Source organism: Malurus melanocephalus, unplaced genomic scaffold (genome assembly GCF_030028575.1).
Source record: "Malurus melanocephalus ecotype Western Australia unplaced genomic scaffold, MMel_1.1 scaffold_493, whole genome shotgun sequence".
NCBI classification, from domain to species: Eukaryota; Metazoa; Chordata; class Aves; order Passeriformes; family Maluridae; genus Malurus; species Malurus melanocephalus.
The window spans coordinates 483,053-492,046 of NW_026623725.1; positions in this window are offsets into that span (position 1 = coordinate 483,053).

An 8,994-nucleotide genomic window follows, 5' to 3' on the forward strand; every position below is an offset into this window, starting at 1 on the left:
GGTTCAACTGCACCCAATGCAACTCGACCCAAGTCAACCCCCCGCACGCCAATTCACCCGCGGAAATTCAACTGCMSGGATTCAACTACGCCGCCGACTCATGGTGCAGTTTATTTTTATACCCCCTGGCTCCTCCCAAAGTCTGCCTGCTGACCAGGGTACCATTGGTCCAGTYCAWCCTTCTTCCWTTGGTGGAGCCCTTCCACCATCCGATTGGAGAGATGTCTCTGGGGAGAGCAGTGTCTCCAGGTGCCCATGGAGGTGTTGCCAGGCGAAATCCCCCCAGAGACAAGGCTTCACCCATCTCCTGTTTGCCTCCTGCAGGCTGCAAGTGTGCACCCCTTCCCCCACATGCCTCTGACAGGCAGTGTTGAGGCAAACCAAGACTAAAATGGCTCCTCACAGGGTGTTACTGAGGAAACTTTAAATGCTTTATAGTTTGGATGTCTTTAGAGCCGGATGGCATCTTAGTAGAGGTTTGGAAATGAAATCACTGAGCTTAAGAACTTGCACAAGTAGCAAGTCACTTCCATGTGAGTACAATCCACTGCCTAATTTATGGGAGATGTGGACCTGCTGGAAGGCAGGCTGTTTTTTCCCCCATTGTGAGCAACACTGTCATCCTCAGGAAAGGCAAATAGTCAGTACATGCAAAGCAGTCAGGAATCTTGGACAAAGAAGTTGAGTAGGACTATAATTGTGAGCCCCCACATATCACAGGAAAGCCACTGTGCCAGTCACTAGCTCTTTCCCATTGAACAAATAATTTCTGTAAATCTTTTGAAGGTCTGTATGCTGAGGCAATGTAACTCTCTTATATACTTTTCAGATATAATGATGTTTAGAAGAGTCATCACTTTTCCAGGATGGTGTGGTGGTTTTGTGATCTATCCATGTATGACCATCTATCCATGATGACCATTTTCTTATACAAATACAGTGCATTTCTGCAAACCTGGGAAATCCTCAAGAAAGACGAGAGAATGAGAGATCAAAATGTAAGTTGGGATCTGCAAAATTTCTTCTCTTGACACTTTGTATGGCTTTAATGAAATACCACTACCTTCTCAATTAAATTTTCTACTGACGTGACGGTTGGAATTAAAATTCCTTCATGCCACCGGAGATTTTGGTTTTAGTTACTTCCACTGTATAATGAAAAGGATACTCAGTTATCACTGTGAGAGCTGGTATGAAAGTTTCAGGAGTTAATTCTTGTTTCCGGGGTAGTGCCTAAATGCTAAATGATAATTAAAGTTACCACAGTCTGACTAGTTTCTTAATTCTTTGCATCACTATTTTTAGTTACTCACTAGTGTTCTCATTCTTCCTTTTCCTTTTCCTGAGACATCATTATGAAGTAACCATTTAAAGACAACAGATTGCTCACAGATCCTGAGCAAGCCTAACAAATGCAAGAATAGGTCAGGTTTCTGCTTTTCCCATTTGCTTTTAAAATTATCTGCATTTGATACATGCTTGTCTCTTCTTTTTGTCTGTGGCATGTCCAAGTGTTTTAAAGCATAAACCAGAAGGACATTGCCTGAGCTAGTAGGAGGGGATGGAGGAAATCCTATACTGGAGGAACAATTACAGGAAACTGACAGAGTCATTAAGAAGTTTAGAAGAATCAACAGAGATGAAAGTGGGTTTGGTATGGTGCCAAGTTAGAGAAGGAAATGACTTGTACACGGGAATGGATTTCAGAAAACAAACATGAAAAAAACCCTTAGAAATGGTTATGTTGGCATTTAGCTGAGAGCAATCTTGCAACTTTGAGACAGTCTGTTGTTGATTCACCTGATTTAAAGGAGGCAAAGAAAGGTCAGAGGTAACAACTTTCCGGGGGGGGATTCCCTCAAAACTGGGGATGCTCCCATCAGGAAAAGAACCATCAAAGCCTTGTACCTATCTTCATAGGTCCTGATTAAGACAATGAATATAGCTGAACTGCATTGCATTCGGACTCTATCCCATTAGTTGGGGCATTAGGAGCTTTTCATGTCTGGCATAATTTCATGCTGCCAGAAAGTCTTACCCATAATCTGCACTGGTCTGAGAGGCAATGTGGCTCCGTCTCTCACCTTCAAAAGTTTTCCAAGCTGTGGCTCTTCTTCCTAGTGCCCCAAATTTTGTTCAGTAAAACTACCTTGAATTTGCATAATCTCAGTAGAGACTTTCATTTTGAAAGTTAAATCTTCTTGTTCATGAGGCATATKCACATCCCCTGCTAATGGCAATACCAGTCAGAAAGTTTATGTTCCATCATCAAAGAAAGATTTATCATATTCTGCCACCTTGGGGCTTGTACATGTGACAAGTCTGCATTTGCTTCATCTCTACAGAGTGACTGAATATACACAGAACAGGAGGGACAAATACACCAATGGACAAGAAAACACAAGGCCGTGGTACTCTGGCAAGCAGACTGAAATGGCCCTTATGAGGRCAGGAAAATCCTTTTCATGGGAAGAAGAAATATGTAACAAAAAGTGTTGTGTTTGAGGACCACATCTTGTAAGGCAGTAAGGGAAATTAAATGAAATGATAGGATGACTGGCTGATCAGGAGACAAGATAGGAGTAGCAGAACCTGGTTGTTTATTAACATAAAATTAGACAACAGTGTATGAAAAACTGGTGGGTTAATACATGGAGAGTCTGGGATTGCATCAAGAGCTGGGATGCAGGACAGCCATTGAGACGAGCTGGTCAGGAAACTGAGATGAAGAGGAAGAAAGTAAAAATGTGGAACAGATACTGGGCAATGGGATGAAACTTGCTGTGACAGAAGTGAAATTGCTGAAGAAAAGACTGAGTCAAAACACTGTGTAAGAAAAAGGGTGGAGAAAGGGTTGGATTGAGGAGGGGAAGAGAAGTGTGAAAACAGGCAAGAGAATCAGTCCTAGTTAAAAGTCACTCAGTTCCATAATCTTCARTGGACCTTTACTGCTGTCAGTCCTGCTTTCAAAAAAAATCTGAGACCCACAAGCAAAATGTCATCTGTGTATCGTCATTAGAAATATCTGCTTTTTGAAGGGCTCATGGATTAATCAATAGAAATTAAGGTTTAAGATACCACTGCTTCCCAAATGATCACAAAGGAATCCACTTTTGGCTTGATGATGGAAAAAGACAGAAAATGTCTAATTACTGTTAAAACAAAAGTTAGTTGTTAGCTTCTATTACAAATTCACCATTTTTTAACTACCAGTCACAAGTGCTTGTATTCTCTCTTCTAAGACAGAAATCTTTTCCATTCTACTGTTTCTCACAGCTAGAGTATTTATGTTCTAAAAACAAATCACTGTTTCATTTGTTTGATTTCTTTGATAGTATTTAAAGGCTAAACAGATTGAGCCATTTAGGTTTCTCACAGTTTTCAGATGGCAAGTGATTTYTGTTGCTATAATTTACACAAAGCCTTTCCTTCTCTGCTCATTGCAGTGGGAATCGCCTAACATGCTTTATTAAACTAACCCAGCTATTTGGTTACTCAAGAAACTGGCAGCCTAGATAAATTCACACCATTATTAGGTAATTTAAAATATATAGGAGATCGTACAGACAGCAGTGGGCTTCACTGGTACATCTCTTATAATTTGTCTTTGGAACCAAGGGGTCATAAAGAAATGCATAAAGGTCATAAAGACCTGCATAAGGGTTTCTAACTGAGCTCATGACTCTATTCCTCTGTGGATGTCAATAAGGATGATGCTTATTTTTTCATTCGATCCTAAAATAAGCATTAGACTTTTAGTATATGACTATTCCTGAGCCACACAGCTTCAGTAATGCCTCCTAGCATATTTAGTAACATTTATATTATTATAACATTTTATATTTAGTAACATTTTGGTTCATTTTGCCTGAAAGCAGCAAGAAAAATTCTTAAGAGAGCTTTATCAGGAGTTATTTCAGTTTTAAATTTCTTAATATATGTATGTGCCATTTTATTAGAGTATTATAGTATTCTTTATGGTTGTATAATTATGCAATTAATCTATAACAAGCACTTTATAGATTAATTGTCAGTAATGACTAATATCATGATATGGACCCAGTTCCTCAGCTCAATATTCAAAACAATTCACTTCAGGATGTTCTCAGCTTCTCCCTCTCACAAGAAAACCACTTGGTCCGGCATTTCTCAAGGGCAGGTAAGGGAACTAGCCACACATATGTCATTCATACAAAAAACTGTACATTTCTTACTTTTGATGCATGAAAAAAGTCATGTGAGTCATTGACAATTTTCTGTTTCCTTTCTATGGGTGTTTTTCACAAGTCATAGATCTGTCCAAAGGAACTATCTATCTCATCATTAAACTTAGTGCTATGTATTTATGTGCCTTTCCCCCATTTTAGGATTCATGGTACAATCATGAGTAAATTGTGTATTACCTGTTTAGCCCATGTAGCTGAGTTTTTATGTCAAAGTTAAAGTTTTCCAGTCTCCTGCTTAACCATGATAGTGTCAATTTGGCAATGTTCGTGGCTTTTTCAGTTTTATCCTTTTTTAAAAGTAGGAAACCACAAAACTTCCATATCTTTCACAATAATAATACTTCTATTGAAAATTGAATCAAAAGTTCCAGATATATCTGTATCATGCTGTTGAGCTGCTGTCAGCTGAGTTTATTTTAAAAGGTTTGACATACTGCTTTTCTCTGAGTGGATGCACAGGAGAAACACAACAATGTTCTCAGGAAGTTAAAAACCAAAATTTTCTGGCAAACTTTAGAAAAGCAGTAGTTAGGTGAAATTTAAAACAAACATTCAATCAAAGTGAATAATTTCACAGAGCATTAACTTCACAAACTCTATCCATCCAAACTTAAAATGCCCATATTTCAGGGAAAGGAAATTAGGACTAGAAAAGAAGAGAAAGAGAGACAAAGAAAGAGAGAAAAAGAAAGAGACATAGAAAAAGAGAAAAGCTACAGCCTTGGATCCTAGCATGGACTCATCTGCCATAAAATCCAAGGACAATTAGGGCTCATCCACGTGCGTCTCAGTCAATGGGTTTGATCTGCTCCGGCCTCCAGTGTCCACCTTCCCTCCAGGTGGTCCATCTGGTCCACTCTGGGGCTAGATTGTTTCCCTAGAGGTGGGGGGTGTGACATTGCTTCAGGTGTGCCAGAGGTGCCAGTGACTGATAACCATTCTGGGCTGGACTAGAGGCTGCAGGGGCTTGGGGTGTGGGGCACTGCAGGTCACATCTTCTGCAGAACTTGGCCTGCCCATCTGCCCAACACACACTTCAGCTGTTTTGAGCCAGTAATCATTCTCTCCAATTTCACACATGGCAGTTTAGCAACCTAGAGTACACACTCTATGATGCAAAGTATTACTTCTTGAGGGAAAGCTGGATTTTTGTGTGGGTGAGATGATATGCAATGCTCAGTAATTTGATTTCAAACATTAAGATATGTAAATAAAGTTTATTACTGCTTCTATCCAACTAGTCCTTTCCAACAATATCCAGTCTCTGTCCATTACCTTTTACCTTCTTTCTTTATCTGGTTTTGGCTGTTGGAACTGCAAAGCAGAGATTTGTGTATTTCCCTGCAAAGCGCTGCTGTTTGAGAAGAGAAAGCATTTCCTGAATGCCAACATACTGCTTGTAATAAATGTGGTCTGTCATGCATCCTAGTGGACATAATTTGGTAAATACAGGGGGGGTTATCAGTGACTATCATGTGAATAAGAAGGCTAGGTCATTTTAATATTCTTTGTGAAACCAGCAAGCATAATGTCAAGGAATACGTCATTCACCCAAAAGATTCATTCAAGCATGGTCCAGTAGGGCAACAAAGATGGGTACTGTTCAGGAGGCAGAAGAGAAAGCSTCAGGCACACCCCAATCATGACACAGTTCAGGAGGCTAAGCAGGGTCACAGTGGAGAGAAGTCTGCCCCCTTTGCCCAGAAGAAAGTGGCAGGAGCATAAGATATTTGTGAACTCAGGAATAGCCTGTTGCAAGGAACATTATTTGGAGTTGGTTAAAGGAAGAAGCAGCTCGTGAGGGTTGGGTGTAGGGCTTGCTGCTGGGTGTTGCTACTTTCAGGGGACAGTTGTAACTCCTCTCACAGCCATATTCTTTATTTCTGAGCAGAGTAAAATCTGGAGTAAACACTGGAGAAAGCTGCAAAAGGTCAAGTGTGTCCACATGGAAAGCACTGCAGCACCCCCTCTGCACCCACCAGCTCCTGTGGAATACAGCATGCTGCCCCTACAGGAAACAGCAGGTGCTGATTGTCTGAGTATGGTATCTGGGACGGCAGCAGAACAAGGGGTGGGTAACCACAGCTGTCCAATAGCAAGCACAAAGAACAGCAGGAAAACTTCAGGTTTGTCKGTCTGTATGGCTTTCTGAAGGAATGTGTCCCACTCTAGTCAGGATTGTTAGCCCTACATCTGCTTCTGTCTTATTCCCTCAAGGAATGCGTTAAATTGCGCAGAAAGTTCCTTCTTTCTGTCCCCTGCTTGCTAATGATCATACCTGCCTTCAGGGGAGAGTCAGTTCAAATATTTCTTGCAGTGATTTAAATATTTTTTACCTTGGAAGACAGACCAAACACAGTCCAAACAGCATCAAAGACTGTATGCCTTCTTTGGATGGTATATTTTTTTTTTACATGAAACAGTGGAGTTTTCATCAATTACAAGAATACAAGTGTATTCCTATGGGTTTGGACACTAGTTGAGCAAAAAACAAAAGCTCATTTCTGGACCCTGTTCTGGGCAATATTTGGTGTAAAACTCTGAAATCATGTCTGAATTCTATGTGTCTGTATTATTATTGACAAATGTTGTTTAACCACTGTGTCTTAATTACATGAGGCACTTCAACCCCATAAGAGAACAAAGCATTTTGTGTCTGTGGGTAATTTAGATGACTTCTGCTTTGCAATATGACTGATGTGTCGTGCAAAGGGAAAAGGTGCCTATGATGGGATAAGTCTATTATATAATATATTATTAAAGCATAGAACCAGCTGATATGGTATCTGAGCCTGAGCACTTTGTGAGCCCAAACACACCAGACAAGCAATGGTAGAAACATGAGAGCCTGCAGAATGCTGCTACTTCTGTGGCTCAGTCAGCAGCCAGGCTGAGGTTTCTGGATGAATATCCTGTACCTGAATGTGCAGGGAGAGATACTGCAACGCCARTGTGTTTTTACAGAGATAGCTCTATCTCCAGTTTTATACTGCAGGACTAACACACAACAATATTTTGCGATGATCATCTATTTAATCCTTTATTCTCCTTGGGGATTAGGACTTCCTCATTTTCAATGATGTCCTGCACAGTTGGAAGAGCATCTAGACTTTTGGAATCAGTGGTTACATATTCTTAAAAAGGAAATTGATTCTACACATGTTACAATTGTGTTCAAGGGACAACACATAAACAGCTTTAAATATTTCAGATACACTTATTTATAAATTTGCAGTACAACTGATGAGACGAATGAACCCAAACTATCTCAAATACRCAGGTGTTTTTTCACTGAATGAATTCAGTCATTTTCACTTTAGTTCTCAGTAGTTTATTGAGAAAAATGCAGTAATTTTTTTATCTAGAAGAGTAGCAGAATTTAGTTACCCACATATCTAAAACCCCAATGATTGCTCAAAAAAAAATAAACCATCAAAATAAAAAAAAGACTTAAAGCTTTTATCAGAACTATATTTTTTGTTCCATTCGGAAATCTTAAGTAGGAACTTGCTTGTTATCTATTCCATTAAMCAAGGATTCTGCAAATAATAAACATTTTGTTATTTCAGAAAGCCATAAAATAGTCTGTTCCAGCCAGTATCAGGCACAACAGAACTGGTAATGTGATTACAGAAGAAGCTGCCCCACCAGAAATGAGGAAAAAATAATTCCAGTTCACATAAGTCTAGTACAATGAGCTTTGTAGTGCCAGGTAACACAGCTCATTTCCTTGGATATACAAAATAGTCCTGACAACACTGTGCATGGTAGATAGCTGGAACCCTACCTCTTCTTAKCTTTCTATAAATAGAAATAATAAACCAAAGAATTTTCAATAAAGGATGATCATTAATATGCTTCAACAATGCTCATTAAAATACTGAAGATAGAATTATTTTTACATTACAATTGATGAAGTAATTTCTTTTCATATTAACTGCTTTTCATTCCTATTAACAGCAMCTTTTATTTAACAGTAGAACTTAATGGGAAGCATTAAGGGCATAGCCCTTGCACTCGGATTAAAACACTCCATTCAGAGCAGAAGATGTAAAGCAAAGTTGCCAGAACAGTAAAATAGCTGATGTTGCAGAATTTCTGCTCTGCCCTCCTCAGCTTAAAGGCTAATACTTAAAGAACAAAGTAGGAGAGCCAAAAGTTCATTATTTATGATTTCTGCCTTTGTTCTACAGCTTTGACTGACATTGGGCAAAGAACTTAAATCCTTATAAAAGGCATTCTACTGAGCCCTTCACTGTTTTTGACTGTTTCCCACCTCTGATAAAGGGTCTCCATTACTCTTCGGTCTAAGATTCTAGCCACAAAATGGTAAATATCCTACACAACCTAGACAAGTTTCTTCAGTGCAAAATATTCTTAYAAATTAATCTAAGCTTCTTGAAACCTCTAACTCCAGTTCAACTCAGGCACCAAAATTGAGGCCTAAGGCAAGATTTGTCCTACCTAACCCAGATGCCTAAATTAGGAGGTCAGACACTTTAGAGACCTTAGAGAGAGAGAGAGAGAGAGAGAGAGAGAGAGATAGACTGAGGCATTTATGGTGCTGTACTGGGAGATGTGCCTTGCAGGACCCCTCATTCTCTACTGACTCTAGGAAGCATGGAGCAACTTCACTCCCACCACAGGAAATTCAATTGTCTGAATTCAGGTGAGCTGGATCTGGGCCTTAGTTCTGCACTGAGCACATGGAGGGTATCATTCAATCCACATAAACACCTGTTGTAGGTTAAGATTTCTCTTTTTGTTG